The sequence below is a fragment of the Dendrobates tinctorius genome, unplaced genomic scaffold, assembly GCF_039654945.1.
Source record: "Dendrobates tinctorius isolate UK_male_01 unplaced genomic scaffold, ASM3965494v1 ptg000028l, whole genome shotgun sequence".
In the NCBI taxonomy this organism is placed as follows: Eukaryota; Metazoa; Chordata; class Amphibia; order Anura; family Dendrobatidae; genus Dendrobates; species Dendrobates tinctorius.
Genome location: NW_027361696.1, coordinates 72,000,831 through 72,018,238, shown reverse-complemented (window position 1 = coordinate 72,018,238; position 17,408 = coordinate 72,000,831). Strand labels below are relative to the sequence as shown.

The window sequence follows — 17,408 nt, the reverse complement described above, 5'->3', positions numbered from 1 at the left end:
CTAGTGACAGCAGCATAACACCCATGGTCCTGTGTCCCCCAATGAGTGGCTCAGAAAAGGATTTTACGGTGAGCACACAAAAATCCGTGTGCGCACTTCTATAGAGCAGTAGTTTTCTCAACAATACTAAATAGTTGAGCAAAATATTACAAGGAACAAGAAAACTAGAGTAAAATTAATTAGTTTAGCTTACTTTTATCTGTTTTTGTATTTTTTTTTCAATAAACACGTCATGCCTTCTGCACTGCAGACAATAACAGACACCTGGAGCAACATTGGAGAATCGGCAATGAACTTGGGGAGGATGAGTAAAAAGTGCTTTTTTTTTTTTATACTGCAGCTAGGGCAAAAAGGTATTGTGAAGCTAGAAAATCTCTAAGGCACTGGGCGTAGAGGCAGCTTGGCTGGTCTGCATGATGAAAGTTTGTCATAGTCCGTGGAGGCTGTCAGTGAGGGTCTTCTTGGGAAGAAGAAAACCTTTGCTTCCCCCTGTAGAAACCAAGTTTCCTCCCAAATGGGTTAGGTCTTTGACCCAGGTCATAGGTAACCTGGCTATCCTCTCCCAATCTACGATTGATTCTCCGGAGCATTTGCCATCCAGTTTGCTGATCATTGCTTACCCAAACAGATTCTGTGTCTTACTCTTGCGCAGGGCTTGAGGACGTTGCCTCTGGTCCATACAGAAGCTCTCGCGAGACGTAGATCTCTTAACATAGACTTTCAGCCTAGCTGGATCACTTTTGGGACAGGCTGTATGGATGAGACCGTTTTTTCCTAATCCCAGGAGACACCACTGACTGAGTCTGAGCAGAGTTCTAAGCTGTCTTCGGCTATGCAAGATCTTATTTGGGCAGTGAGTGACGCTGTCTAGGTAAAAGACGAGTACGCCTTTCCTTCCTAGGTAGTGGTTTCCTTCTGTTAACACCACAGTCTACAAGTCACCTGTCCTAACCATGAAGACTTTGATAATCTTTTGTGAGAGAATTGAAACATCTGGATAGACTGTCTCAAGCCTTCCTCAAGGAAGTTTGAGGCCCTCTTCATTTTTTTGGAAGAATTGATACCAAATAGTCCGTACCTCTGGATTCCCAAGTAGCTGTTATCGAGTCGTCACTTAATCACTTTCTGATGTGGATAAGAAGATTGACTCACACTCAACACCTGCCTTTTCGGAAGTAGGCTTTTCCACATGCCTTGCTTTTCTGGAGTATTGGGGTAAGCAAAGTTTGTACACCTTAGCTAAGCATTTTCACCAGGATTTACCTTCTGGGACTCAGGAGGATCTTTGATCTTTCTTCTTGATTGCTGCATGCCTAAAACTCCATTTGTAAGGCTACCCTTGTGTCAGCACAACTTGTGGCCTGTGCTGCAATTTCATGGCTGTTAGGCACTCCATTTGGATATAATCCTGGTTTGTGAGCCTAGCGTTTTAAAAAGGGCTCCCCTTGACAGGAGACAGGCTTTGTGAAGCGCATAGTTAAGATCATCAAGGATGCTACTGGAGGTGAAAGTACTCAAATTGATTTTTTTGTTAGGGAATTTTTACTGGTTTGTTTTTGTGGGCAGGGGGTTGCTGTCCTACTGTTGTTGGCACGTAACTGAGCTGCCCGTGTTTGAGGAAAGCAGATGGCTAGACCTGGTGTGCTAACGCTTAATTTTTTTTATACCTATTGTCAAGCCTAGAGTCAGGACACCGTCGTGTTTGTATGTTATTGATCTATAGATATATATATCTATACAGTGCTGTGCAAATTAATCGGGACAAAGCATTTTTTTAAGTAAAATTGTAAGTTGTTTTCCAGTCAGTGATTCAAACCAGTTTTAACTGCTTTGAACAGATGAGTGCCTGTTCAAAGCAGTTAAAACTGGTTTGAATCACTGACTGGAAACCAAATTACGGTTTTACTTAAAAAAAAAATAAAAATGCTTTGTCCAAATTAATTTGCACAGCAGTGTATATATGTAATGTATATGTGTGGAGATAGAGAGAGATTAAACCTGATGACTGTTATATTTACTTTGAAAATCCATGTTGGAAGACTTGTGTAATCCTTTTTGAAAAAGTAAACATTTGCTTTGCCCACTTAGCCTGGTTATCAGCTCCTCCATTTTCGTCCTTCCTACTGCTCAGTACCAGCGGTAACTGTCAGGGTGGAAGGATAATATGACATGGATTATCAAAGTAAGTGATCTGCTAATTAATACAGTGCAGTCTGTATTGTAATCTGGTGAGGGATCCACTTTAAATTGTTGAATGTGTATCAATTTGCTTTAACCAGCAAAAGTCTGTACAGGAGCTGTGTGCCCATAACGGTATGTGATTACGCTGCTCAACAAATTTCAGGTAAGTTCTTGTCCCCTGAGAAAATTTTATTGTATCTTATAGATTTTGATTTGCTGAACACTAATATGTGCTCCAAAAGTCTGCATTACGTAAGGTTTTTAAGAAACAGTTTATCGTCTACATTATGACATCCGAGGCACTACATACATGTTCATCGATGTCAGTAGCAAAAGCAATTGTTCAAAAGTGTTTTGCCGATGACTTTCATCTATAATCCGTATCAGATGCTTCTCGAATAAGATTCCAGCAATAGTCAGTCAGAATTTACGTACTCCACTTTCCCTGGTACCTTTTCTCCATCAGCGCAATGTCTTGGTGAAATCTTTCACCGTGTTCATCTCTAACTGCACCAAGATTGGCTGGAAAAAAAAGTCTAAATGAGAATGTAGAAAATGCATTTTTAGTGACATATTGCATTTCATCAAATGATATGCTGTGAGCATGTTTTCCACAAGTTGTTCAAAGTTCGGTGCCCTGCTGTTGCCAAGGAAGTTGAAGGTCACATCTTTAAAGGCTCTCCATGCCACTTGTTCAGCACCTTGCAAAAGACCATCAAAGTTACTGTCATTCATTATATCTCTGATCTGTGGGCCAATAAAAATACCTTCTTTAATCTTTGCATCCCTTATTCTTAGAAATTTCTGTCGCAAGTAAGAAAAGGTTTCCGATTCTTCCTATGCTTTGACAAAATTCTTCATAAGCCCAAGTTTAATATGCAAAGGAGGGAGAAATATCTTTGCTGGATCAACGAGAGGATTATGTTTAACATTCTTCTGTCCAGCAACCAGGTTTTCGCGGAGTGGCCAGTCCTTTCTGAAATAGTGCATTTCTCGTGCACGACTTCCATTCACAAATAAAACAACAATACTTGGTATATCCAAGCTGCAGTCCAAGAGGAAGTGAAACAACTTTTAGATAACCACATATGTTCCAGTTATAATTTCTATTAATGTGGGTCAACAATAACTCCATATTCTCATACGTTTCATTCTTCTGTACGGCATGTCCAATAGGTATAAAAGGATAAATATTTCCATTGTGTAGTAAAACAGCTTTCAGACTTAAAACTGATGAGTCAATGAACAGTCGCCATTCTTTCGGGTCATGTTCGCATCCAAGAGCACCAAACAACCCCAAGGCGTCGTTGCAAAAGGTTAAACTGTCGACATGGTTGAAAAATTGATTATGGTCTTCTTGACGACTGCAAAAAACAAACTTGTTCCTGGTTTTAAGCGATTCCATTCTTGTAGCCTTGATCCCATGAATTCTGCCTGCCTCTTTGACAATTTCAAATCTCTGACCAAGTCACTCAGATCAGCTTGACTAAACAGATGTGGATTAGATGTAGAAGGCTCAAAGTCTGGGTCTGCAGCAGTTTTATTTTCCACTCACATTTAGTTCATCCTCCATTGTCCATACTTTGGGCAGCTTTCATCGTGTGGCACTGGTCTTATGGCTGAAGGAAGATTAGGATATTCTATTGATTTCTTGTTCTTTGCTGAATATCCTGTTACATTTGTAAGGCAGAAGTAGCAATATGTTACATGATCTCTCTGCTCTCTCCATATCATTGGGACAGTGATCAGCATTGAAGGTCGTGATCCTTTCAGCCATGTTCCTAAGTATGTCAAAATTGTCTTTTGCTTCCTCCCCTGCCCAGGAGATGTGGTACGTGATAGGAAAAACCTAAAGTCATTTCTGAAATCAGTATGAAAAAATCTATCAGGAACACTCAAAATTGTCCGAGGGACAAAACCTTCATAGAATCGTACAGTTGGAAGGGACCTCCTGGGCCATCTGGTCCAACCCCCTGCTCAAAGCAGGATTTGCTAAATCATCCCAGTCAGATGTCTGTCCAGTCTCTGTTTGAAGACTTCCATTGAAGGAGAACTCACCACTTCTCGTGGCAGCCTGTTCCACTCATTGATCACTCTAACTGTCAAAAAGTTTTTTCTAATATCTAATCTGTGTCTCCTCCCATTCAGTTTCATCCCATTGCTTCTAGTCTTTCCTTGTGCAAATGAGAATAAAGATGATCCTTCTACAATGTGACAACCCTTTAGATATTTGTAGACCGCTATTAAGTCTCCTCTCAGTCTTCTCTTTTGCAAACTAAACATTCCCAAATCCTGCAACCTTTCCTCATAAGACAGGATTTGCAGACCGGTCACCATTCTGGTCGCTCTTTTCTGAACTTGCTCCAGTTTGTTGATGTCTTTTTTTTTAAAATGTGGTGCCCAAAACTGGACACAATATTCCAGATAAGGTCTGACCAAAGAGGAGTAGAGGGCAATAATGACTTCATGTGAACTAGACTGTATGCTTCTGTTAATACATCCTAGAATTGCATTTGCCTTTTTTGCTGCTGCATCACACTGACTCATATTCAGTCTGTGATCTATTAGTATACCCAAGTCTTTTTCACATGTGCTGTTGCTTAGCCCTATTCCTCCCATTCTGTATATGCTTTTTTCACTTTTATTGCCCAGATGCAGTACTTTGCATTTTTCCCTGTTAAAAACCGTTCCCTGTTAAAAACCATTCTGTTAGTTGCTGCCCACTGCTCCAGTTTATTTATATCTTTTTGAATCCTCTCGCTTCTCTAGTATTAGCTATCCCTCCTAGCTTTGTGTCATCAGCAAATTTAATCAGTTTACCCTCAATTCCTTCATCTAAATCGTTGATAAAGATGTTGAACAATACAAGGCCCAGGTCAGAGCCCTGTGGTACCCCACTTGAGACATTCTTCCAACTGGATGTGCAGCCATTTACGACCACTCTTTGGGTCCAATCACTAAGCCAGTTATGAATCCACCTAACAGTTGCCTTGTCCATTCCATACTCATTTTTTCAATAAGGATTGTATGAGATACTTTGTCAAATGCTTTGCTGAAGTCAAGATATACTATATCTACAGCGTTTCCTTGATCCACCCAATCAGTGATTCCGTCATAGAAGGAAATTAAGTTAGTCTGACATGACTTATTAGTTGCAAACCCATGCTGACTCTATTTACTGACATACATGTTGTTTAATAATTTGTTCAAGGATCTTTCCTGGTATAGAAGTCAGACTCACCGGCCTATAGTTGCCTGGGTTCACCTTCTTTCCCTTTTTGAAGATAGGAACAACATTTTCTCTTCTCCAGTCTTCTGGGACTTCTGTTCTCCAAGAATTTTTAAAGATTATGGAGAGGGGTTCAAAAATTTCTTCTGCTTTCTCCTTCAGTACTCTGGGGTGTAATTCATCTGGACCTGGAGACTTGAATTAATTTAGGTTAGCTAAGTGTTTCCTCACTATCTTTCTGTTTATAGATATCCTGCATTCTTCTATTCCCTTATTAGGACAGTGAAGAACAGTTGATGTTACATTTCCTTTCTGAGAGAAAACAGATGCAAAATAGGAATTTAAAAGTTTGGCCTTCTCAACATCCTGTCTTACCATTTCATCATTTTCATCCTGTAAAAAATGTAACACTTGGTAAGTGTTATTAGTTTTATTTATTTTAATCAAGCCTATTTGAAAATATATTTTCAATTTCCCTTATTTTTTGTTCCCAAAAGTCCAGCCACAGTGAATTCTTCATCAAGCATTGGAATTTGCCGAATCCTATCAGTGTGCTTATTTCTCCGCTAGCCGTTTCCAGCGGTCATCGCGTTAACCTCAAGTATGTGATTTGTATACTTGCAGTCAAGTGCTATACAGATTAGCGTCCGTTTTTCGCAATGCTCTATTATGATATGGTGAGAATGTAATAGGCATGTGACCATTAATTGTATATTTGTGGTTACAGGATGGCTTTTGGAGCTGAATCCAATTAGTGTGTGTATTACACACATATTCGGGACTTGTGCCGAAAATTTTCACCAGGGCTAGACAACCGTCTTTTAAAGGAGGCCTTTATTCCATTTACTGTTATTGCTATAATCTGATTGTGAGCAATATACCATGAATCCTCATTTATGGATATCTGTACTATTTGTCTCTTATGAGAAGCTATAAGAGGGTTTGTGTCTTTGATTTATAGAAGACTAATGAATAATTCTGGAAAATTTGCAGAGGTTGAGAGTTCTGGCTGAGCTGCTTCAGATTTGTACTATTACTGCAAGAATTTGACATTTATTTTTAGAGTACCATTGATTCCATGGCGCTGTACAGGAGAAGTTAGAAATTATGACGAACAATCTAAGTGTCCAACAGGTAGAGAGAGGAGAGGACCCTACCGTTGGAGGTTTACAGGATAATGGGGAAGGATTAGGTTTGGGGGCTGCAGCAGCTCTGGTGGTGGTGAGGTGGCAGTGGGGTCATTCCAGGCTGTAAGCTGTTCTGAAGACATGGGTTTTCAAGTTCCGCTTGAAATTTCAGAATGTAGGGGATAATCGGACATGTTGGGCCACAGGATGGGGGATACTTGGGAGAAATCTTGCATGCGATTGGATGAGGAACCTATGATTGTGGAGGAGAGAAGGAAGTCTTGGGAGGACCTGAGATTATGTGGTGGGAGATTAGTTCAGAGAGATATGGTGTGAGACAGGTTATGGACGACTTTGTTGTAGGTCAGAATTGGTAGCTTGAAGTGGATACCTTTTTGAAATTGGGAGCCAATGAAGGGATTTGCAGAGGGGAGAAGCGGATTAGTCATGCAGCAGAGTTAAGGATGGACTGGAGAAGTGCAAGAGTGTTAGGAAGGTCACAGAGGAAGACAATGCAGTAGTCAAGGTGGGAAATGATGAGGGTATACAATATTTTAGTAGACTGAGGAAAGGATGGATTCTGGAAATGTTTGAGTTGAAGGTGACAAGTGCTTAGATGTGAGTTTTGAAGGACAGGGCAGACAGAGATGAGGGTTACTCTGAGGCAGCGGACTTCAGGTACAAGGGAAAGCTTGATGTAATTTTATTATGATAGATTAGGTATGGAAGATACGCGAGATGGAGAAAAGATGAGTTCAGATTTGTCCACATTGAGCCTTAGGAAGCGAGGGGAGGATATGGGCTGGTGGACACTCTAGGATTCTGGACAGCAGAGAGGTAGATCCGAGTTTCATCAGTGTATAGATGGTAATTGAAGCCATGGCACTTTGACTTGTCCCAGGCCAAGGGAATAGAGGGAGAAGAGTAGGGAGAGAGCATGGGATGAAAGAGGTAGTGTAGGAGTGGCAGACGCAAAATGTGCCATTAGAGAGGATGTGTAGATAGATATAGAATCTAATATAGATATATCTAATTTTCTCCTTCCCCCATGACGGCACCACGGAGAGAGGGGATCCGCCCCATGGGGACAGGAAAAAGGCGGTACCTCTCTCCCGCATCAGTTGGTTTCCTGTCCCCATAGGGAACCTACAGACTTACCAGAGCCGGAGCTGACCAGTCTGGAGGATGGCAGCGGGAGCCCCCTGCCCCAGCTGGGGCGGCTACCAGAGGCGCCACTGCTGGGGTCAGCGGGCCTCCTGGGTGTGCGGGGGTGGGAGAGGTGGCGGCAGGAAGATCCGTCCTCCCCTCAAGGCTTGGCATCCTCCATGAGCGGAGCAGGTAGCGGGAGAGCATCAGAGGGCGCAGGTATTCCCCACGCGCCAACAGCCGAGGAAGACGCTGCTGGCCGCGGTGCGTCTCTGGGAGCCGGCGATGGTGCGCACGCCCGGGGCGCATGACGTCACACAAGGGCCAGCAGACTGGGGGGAAGGCACCGCCGCCCGCGGTGCACCTCTGGGAGCCGGCGGGGTGCGTAATGTCACACAAGGGCCGGCAGGCCGGGGGAGGCGCCCCCGCCCGGGAGCGTCGGTGGGCGCATGCGGGGGTAGCGGCGACACCACACGCGTCGGATGCCGCCACCTGAGCAATGACGGGGGAGCGGAGAGTGCGGCATCACCAGCTGGCCAGGTGCAAAAAAGGGAAAATTTGGTTTTTGAACTCATCCCTCACTCGGTTAAAAGCGCACAGGGGGCACAGCGCGGCCTGTCACCTGGCGCCATGAGTGAACCAGAAGAGCAGCAACTTTTGGAGTCATCCTCAGACACAGGACACCAGCTGCAGCCACGGAAGTCACCACAGCAGCACCGTAAGAAAGACACCAAGGAGCAGCCGCAGCGACAAGGCAGCAGCAGCCGTTCGGAGTCCCGACGCAGCAAAGAGTCCGGGGGGGCAGGAGTCCCAAAGGACAAGCCGCGTGCAGATCCGGGGCCCACGTCGGTATCCTTCGGTCTGGCGGGTAAGTGGACTGTGAACGTATATGCCATAATTAGGGCCTTTCGTCCTCTTATAGGGGAAGAAGTGCACTCAGAAATCTAACCACAAGATTTGCCCACTTTGTAAGGAGGAGCTCCCTACGGCATGGGGAAAAAGGCTCTGCCAGTCCTGCATTGAGCATACACTATGCAAGGAATCCCCAGGGTTCGCTTTTGACCTCAGAGCCCTAATTGCCCATCAGGTAGAGAACACTGTCAAAACTCTGCGGGCAAAAAGCATAAGAAACCCAAGAGAAAGGAACCTGAGTCAGACCCTAGTGAAAGGGAAAGTGGTTCTTCGTCATCAGACACAGCCCGTCATCCGGCGCCTCGTCCTCTGAGGATGAAGGTCGCAACTGCTTCCCCATAGAAGAAACGGATAATTTAGTAAAGGCTATCAGAACCACTATGGGGCTTGTAGACACTAGGCTGAAGAGAACCATCCAGGATGCCATGTTTAGTGGGCTGGAGCAGAAGAAGAGGAGGTCTTTTCCCATGAACGATAAAATCCAGTCGCTTATTCAGAGGGCGTGGAAAAGGCTGGAGAAAAAGGGCCTCCTAGCACCAAAAAGGAAATACCCATTTGAGGAGCCAAGCTGCTCGTTTTGGGACAAGGCACCGAAAGTAGATGTAGCAATAGCGAAAGCTTCGAAAAAATTCGCCCTGCCGTTTGAGGACATGGGGACACTGAAAGACCCTATGGATAAGAAAGCTGACACATTCCTGCTCTCCTGCTGTCTGTCTATGAAGGGCACACAGTGCATCACCCAGCTTTGCACATAGACTTGCCTCTGCACCTAGCATTCACATGGTCTGCCTTTCAGCTAACCCCAGCTTACCCCAGTGTTATTTATGACCTTGTTTACACTGGCTTGATCATATGCATCTGGTCCACTCTTAATTGTCTGACCAAGATGAGCAGAGACCACTCCTCTCTGCTTCACACCTGACTGCACTTAGTTGTACATATATTGCAGAGCACAAGTCTGCATATAGACTTCAGTCTGCAGTGTGATTCCTATAAGTGTGAAGATTAATTTAAGAATTAAAACCAGAATTGAAACTGAAGGTAACTGTACACAGTCACTGTAAACAATGTTTGTTTGTTTTCACTTTCACCTCTATAATCCTTCACTTTCTGCTAATTCCCCTAATACCTACTCCTAGTAAGGAACTGTTCATCTCTTCTTCAATCCTCCCCATCCACCTCACCTCCTCAAAACTGTTCCTTACCATACAATCCTCTGTCTCCAAACACAGACAGCCCCCTCATTCCCTCTCCTGCTCCCACCTGCTAACACTTTCTCTGCTCCTTCTCACTGCTGGTGATATCTCTCCAAATCCTGGTCTTACCACATTCCCACAGTCATTTCTACCTCCCATCCACGCTCTATCACAACCTTCCGTAACCTCTCCAACCTTATACCCATTCACCCAGTCCCCGCTTCCCCAGTCACACTAACAGGAGCTCTGTGGAACGCTCGCTCTGTCTGCAACAAGCTTTCCTACATCCATGATCTTTTTGTTACTACCAAACTTTCCTTCCTCGCCATCACCGAAACCTGGCTCACCCCTTCTGACACAGCCTCTCCTGCTGCACTTTCGTATGGCGGCTTCCACCTTTCTCACACCCCCCGCCCCAGCAGCAAACATGGAGGAGGAGTTGGTTTTCTCCTGTCAGATACCTGCTCCTTCACCCCAATCCCACTGCCACCCTCTGTTACCCTCCCTTCCTTTGAGGTGCACTCTGTGCGCATCTACTCCCCCTCCAACTGGCTGTTATCTACTGCCCCCCATGGCCAGCCACCACCTTCTTTGACCACTTCACCACCTGGTTACTTCATTTCCTTTCCGCGGACATCCCTACTATCATCATGGGCGACTTCAACATCCCCATTGACACTTCCCGCTCAGCTGCCACTAAACTCCTATCTCTCACTTCCTCCTTTGGCCTCACTCAATGGTCTTCTACAGCCACCCACAAAGATGGCCACACACTGGACCTCATCTTCACCTGCCTCTGCTCCCTATCTAACCTGTCTAACTCACCTCTTCCCCTCTCTGACCACAACCTTCTCACATTCTCTTCCCTCTTCACTCCATGTCTACAATCCCCACCCCACAAGCTTTCACACCCTCGCAGGAATCTTAAACACCTTGACCTACACTCATTCTCTGAATCCCTCCTCCCTCTTACAGATATAAGTTCCTTACACAATGCGGATGACGCTGCCGCTCTATATAACACCACAATAGCTGTAGCTTTGGAATCCGCTGCCCCACTTACACATACCAAAACTCGCAAAATCAACAGACAGCCCTGGCACACCAGCCTGACCAAAGAGTTGAGGCGAGCTTCCAGGGCTGCTGAGCGCAGATGGAAAAGATCCCACTCCAATGAGCACTTCATCGCATTCAAACAGTCCCTCACTACTTTCAAGACCACACTTGCCACAGCTAAACAAACCTACTTCTCATCTCTCATATCCTCCCTGTCTCACAAGCCTAAACAGTTATTCAACACCTTCAATTCTCTCCTCTGCCCCCCAGCACCTCCTCCCTCTCCACTCATCTCAGCTGAAGACTTTGCCTCATTTTTCAAGCAGAAGATTGATAACATCAGAGACAGTTTTGGTCAACAACCCCCAGAGCCCTCCACCTTCAAAACCAACTTCTCCACCATTACAGAAGATTGACTCTCCACTCTACTCTCAAGATCACATCTCACCACCTGTGCACTCAACCCGATCCCATCCCACTTCATACCAAACCTCACCACAGTCTTCATCCCAACCCTAACCCATCTCTTCAACCTATCACTAACAACTGGTGTTTTCCCCTCAAGCTTTAAACATGCCTCCATCACACCTATCCTCAAAAAGCCCTCTCTTGACCTATCCTCTGTATCTAGCTATCGCCCTATATCACTTCTCCCCTACGCCTCCAAGCTCCTGGAACAACACGTCTACCTTGAACTATCCTCCCATCTCTCTTCTTGCTCCCTCTTCGACCGCTTACAATCTGGCTTCCGGTCACACCACTCCACTGAAACTGCCCTTACTAAGGTCACCAATGACCTCTTAACCGCCAAGAGCAAGCGACACTACTCTGTCCTCCTCCTTCTGGACCTGTCGGCTGCCTTTGACACAGGGTCTGTAATAATAGGGAATGGTCCACTCTCATCCCTCGGCATCACAGACTTGGCCCTATCCTGGATCTCATCATACCTAACAGACCGGACATTCAGCGTCTCCCACTCACACACCAACTCCTCACCTCGCCCCCTATCTGTCGGAGTCCCACAAGGTTCAGTCCTTGGGCCCCTGTTGTTCTCTATTTACACCTTTGGCCTGGGACAGCTCATAGAATCTCATGGCTTTCAGTATCATCTCTACGCTGATGACACACAGATCTACATCTCTGGACCAGATATCACCTCTCTACTAACCAGAATCCCTCAATGTCTGTCCACTATTTCATCCTTCTTCTCCGCTAGATTTCTGAAACTCAACATGGACAAAACAGAATTCATCATCTTTCCACCATCTCACGTGACCCCCCCCCCCCCTACGAACCTATCAATTACAGTAAATGACTGCCCACTCTTCCCAGTCCCACAAGCTCGCTGCCTCGGAGTAATCCTTGACGCTGATCTCTCCTTCAAACCACATATCCAAGCCCTTTCCACTTCCTGCCGACTTCAACTCAAAAATATTTCACGAATCCGTTCATTCCTCACCCAAGAATCTGCAAAAACCCTAGTCCATGCCCTCATCATCTCTCGCCTTGACTACTGCAACCTCCTGCTCTGTGGCCTCCCCTCAAACACTCTCGCACACCTGCAATCTATTCTAAACTCTGCTGCCCGACTAATCCACCTGTCCCCCCGCTATTCCCCAGCTTCTCCCCTCTGTCAATCCCTTCACTGGCTCCCAATTGCCCAGAGACTCCATTACAAAACCCTAACCATGACATACAAAGCCATCCGCAACCTGTTTCCTCCATACATCTGTGACCTCGTCTCCCGGTACTTTCCCGCATGCAACCTCCGATCCTCACAAGATCTCCTTCTCTACTCCCCTCTTATCTCCTCTTCCCACAATCGCATGCAAGATTTCTCTCGTGCATCACCCCTACTCTGGAACTCTCTACCACAACATATCAGACTCTCACCTACCATTGAAACCTTCAAAAAGAGCCTGAAGACTCACCTCTTCTGACAAGCCTATAACCTGCAGTAACCACCGATCGACCAAACCGCTGCACGACCAGCTCTACCCTCGCCTACTGTATTATCACCCATCCCTTGTAGATTGTGAGCCCTCGCGGGCAGGGTCCGCTCTCCTCCTGTACCAGTTATGACTTGTATTGTTTAAGATTATTGTACTTGTTTTTATTATGTATACCCCTCCTTACATGTAAAGCGCCATGGAATAAATGGCGCTATAACAATAAATAATAATGCCTGAAAGGAGCCTGGAAAGCAGCCGGAGGTGGACTAAAACCCGCTATAGCTGCCACTTGCACAGCCAGAGCCCTGATGGTATGGCTGGACGCCCAACTAAGGAATAAAACAACAAGGGGAGCAATCCTGGACTCCGTCCCGTTAATGAGGGGAGCAGCGGCATTTCTAGCAGACGCATCCGTGGATTCAGATTGACAGCTAGGGAAGCGTCATTCTCGAATGCAGTACGAAGAGCCCTATGGCTCAAGTGCTGGACGGGAGACCTGCAAACAAAAACAAAGTTGTGCTCCATCCCCTGTGAAGGGGAATTCCTTTTCGGACCTACACTGGACGATATACTCGAGAAAGTGGGGGATAAAAAGAAGTCTTTCCCTAACCCATCCAATTTCCCCTTCAAACGCTTTCAGAGCAGGAAATTTATCCAGAGAAAGCCGCCTAAAAACTCCCAGGACAAGTGGAAAGATAGAAGAGGCAAAGGGAAGGGGTTCATGTTCGGGAAGCCAGCTGACAAGAAGCAACCCTAATGAAGGTGTCTCCCAGGTAGGGGGAAGATTGATATTTTTTCCCAGGCCGGGAAGAGGAGGCTCAGACAGTTCCTGGATCCTAAGCATTATAGAAACAGGCCTCAGGTTAAAATTCCACACCTTACCCAAACCCTCTTTCGTAGTGACCCCACAGAGGCAGTCGAGAGAAGAGCAAGTTGCAGTACAACAGGAGGTTCAGACCCTGGTGGAGAAAGCAGTGTTACAGGAAGTTCCCCACCAAGAAAAAGGAGAAGGCTTCTATTCCCCTATCTTCTTGCGGAAGAAACCAGATGGGACGTTCAGGACGATAGTGAACCTGAAAAGGTTAAACAAATGCTTAGTGATTCCTCCATTCAAGATGGAGACAATAAAATCCATGGTAAAGATAGTTTCCAGATTGTTACATGGCAGTACTCGACCTAAAAGACGCGTACTATCACGTCCCTAAACACACGGACTACCGCCGGTTTCTCAGAATAGCAGTCACAATAGGGGGAGAAATAAAGCATTACCAATTGAAAGCCCTCTCATTCGGGCTGGCCATCGCCCCCTCATTCGGGCTGGCCATCGCCCCAAGAGTATTCACGAAAATCATATCTGAGGTTATGGCACATTTGAGAGAACAGAACGCCCTAATAGTCCCATACTTGGACAACTTCCTAATAGTAGGCAACTCCCCGGGCCATTGCAGAGACCAGTTGAACCAGACTATGGAATCTTTGTCCAACCAAGGTTGGCTGCTGAACCTACCAAAATCTCGGCTAATTCCACGCAAGGTGCAGGAATATTTGGGCATAACCATAGATTCCATCAGGCAGGAGTGCCATCTCCCCGAAGGGAAACGGCTACACATAGAGCAGCTAGCAGCAGGAGCAATGACACGGACACTGACATTCAGGAAGGCCATGTTTTTGCTCGGCTCAATGATAGCCTGCCTACCAGCGGTCCAGTGGGCCCAAGCTCATACAAGAGATCTCCAGTGGGAGATACTAGAGGCAGAAATTTCTCTTCACGGGAATTTAGAAGGGCAGTTAAAAATTTCGCCCATAACAGCTCGCTCTCTACAGTAGTGGACGGAACCATCCAACCTAGCCAGGGGGGTTCCTTGGGTGATACCGGTCTCGCAGATCCTTACTACAGATGTAAGCCCCAGAGGGTGGGGGGCTCACTTGGACAACCATGTAGCACAAGGACTCTGGACAGAGGACGAAAAGGCAGCCTCTTCGAATATAAAGGAGCTACTAGCGGTGAAGCGCGCCCTCATATATTTTCTAAGCTCCCTCAGGGCCCACCACGTAAGAGTGTTCTCAGACAACAGCACGGTAGTGGCTTACTTAAATCATCAGGGGGGCACAAGATCCTGTGCCCTTATGGACGTGACAGTCAATTTTCCACTTGGCAGAAGGGAACCTAGGCTCACTAATGGCATTACACATAAAAGGGTCAGACAACGTGATGGCGGACTTTTTAAGTCGCACACAGCTGAGACAGGGCGAATGGGAACTGAACCAGAAAGTTTTCAATCAGATCACGCAGCTATGGGGAAAACCAAACATAGACCTATTCGCCAACAAAACGAATCGGAAGGTGAAAACATTCTGCTCCATAGACCCATCCGGGGACCCGTTAGCCCTGGACGCCCTTATGATCCCCTGGCACTTTCCCCTTGCATATGCGTTCCCACCAATAGCCTTGATTCTGTCAGTTCTGAGGAAGATCCGGGAGGACAAAGCGACGGTAATACTAATAGCCCCCTTCTGGCCGAGAAGGATGTGGTTCTCGTGGCTGAGGAGAATGCCCATCTCCGATCCTTGGGTCCTCCCGGATATCCTGAACTTACTCTCCCAGGGGCCAGTACTGCACCCTCAGGCGGAGAATCTACACATGACGGCCTGGAATTTGAAAGGGCTCTATTAATCAACAGAGGCTTCTCCCAAAATTTAGTATCCACACTACTGCAAAGCAGGAAGCCGATAATGACTAAACAGTACGGGAGGGTCTGGAGAAAGTTCCTTTCAGTATCAAAGGCTAGTCCAAAGGGGAAGGTACCCATATCAAACATCTTAGAGTTCCTGCAAAGGGGTTTAGAGCAAGGCCTAGCTACCAGCACACTAAAGGTTCAAGTGGCAGCCTTGGGGGACCTATACAACTGTGACTTGGCCGGGAATCGTTGGGTGCCCAGGTACATTAAGGCAGCCAGTAGATCCAAGCCCGTGTCTTCCCTAAACACCCCTCCCTAGGATCTAAACTTAGTACTCTCAGCCCAGACCAAGCCTCCCTTTGAGCCTTTGCAGAAAGCGCCACTGAAGTTAAGACCTCCCTCTTGGTAGCCCTCACATCAGCCCGTAGAATTAGCGACATCCAGGCCCTGTTGACCTTTCCTTCGTTCACACAGATTCTGGACGACAGGGTGGTACTTAGAACAGACCCAGCCTATCTGCCGAAGTTAGAGTCCCGATTCCAGAGAATCCAGGAAATCTCTCTCCCTTCATTTTGCCCCAACCACAAAAACAAGGGAGAAGAAACCTTGCACACATTAGATGTCAGGAGATGCCTAGTGGAATAATTAGCGGCAACCAGGGAGTGTAGGAAGGATAGGGCTCTTTTTGTCTGCTTCCAGGGGCAAAAGAAAGGCATCAAAGAGCACACTGGCGAGGTGGATAAGGACGCCATCACCTTGGCGTACTCGTCAGAAGGCGCGGACATCCCAGGCAGAATAACGGCCCATTCCACAAGAGCGGTGTCAACTTCCTGGGCAGAGAGAGCGGGCGCTGCCATTGAGCAGATATGTAGAGCCGCTACTTGGTCCTCTCCTTCAACTTTCTTTAACCACTATCGGCTGGACCTAGCCACCTCCTCAGATCTAACCTTTGGTAGAAGGGTGCTGGAGGCAGTGGTCCCCCCCCCTAATAGATAGTCTCTGCAATTCTCTCCGTGGTGCCATCATGGGGGAAGGAGAAAATCGTGGTTACTTACCGATAACGGTATTTCTCCGATCCCATGACGGCACCCGTATATTCCCACCCTACACGTGTGGGGTGCGCACTTATTGTAAATACAAGTTAGCCAAAAAGTCACGTGGTGTCTCCTCTACGCAGTTTAATAATTATAGAAATTCCTTTTTCTTAAAGTGTTGTGCTAGTATTAGGCTGAAGTACCATTAATGCTCTGTAAAACAACTGATGTGGGAGAGAGGTACCGCCTTTTTATCGGTAGGTTTCCTGTCCCCGTGGGGCGGATCCCCTCTCTCCGTGGTGCAGTCATGGGATCGGAGAAATACCATTATCGGTAAGTAACTACGATTTTTGTTGACATGTTTATATTTATATGAAGAATAAATATACTTTTTTTTTTAAAGAGGAATATGTCATCAGAAAATTTCAGATTTGTTTAAATCTTATTTAAAATACCTTTTAAATAAGATTTAAACAAATCTGAAATTTTCTGATTTAGTTTTTCTTACGAAGCCCGAATAAGAAACTGAACGAATAAGAAACCAACTTCAGCTTCGTGTTTTTCTTTTAGTTTTTAATGTAACATTAGTTTTTAATGTAACATTAGTTTTTAATGTAACATTAGTTTTTAATGTAACATTAGTTTTTAATGTAACATTAGTTTTTAATGTAACATTTCTTCATCTACATTAATAAAAGAAATTGAATCTTGCAGTTTTCAAATGGGCCACTAAAATTAATACTTGGCATTCCTGTTCTGTGTAAGAAAAATATTTAGAATTGAGAGTCCTCAGTGGTTGATACCTTTTAATAGCTAACTGAAAAGATGGTAACACATTGCAAGCTTTTGAGACTACTCAGGTCTCTTCATCAGGCATTGACTAATACAAAATCTGAA

General features: G+C 45.7%; 1 long non-coding RNA gene across 1 annotated transcript; it reads left to right on the top strand.

Annotated features, from left to right (window-relative positions):
• The first annotated feature begins 1,915 nt into the window (after positions 1-1,915).
• Positions 1,916-17,088, top strand: LOC141085540 (uncharacterized). The gene is made up of 3 exons (XR_012231327.1): positions 1,916-5,824; positions 5,908-6,011; positions 6,138-17,088. It is a non-coding gene; the product is annotated as an uncharacterized lncRNA (long non-coding RNA).
• Positions 17,089-17,408: the final 320 nt, after the last annotated feature.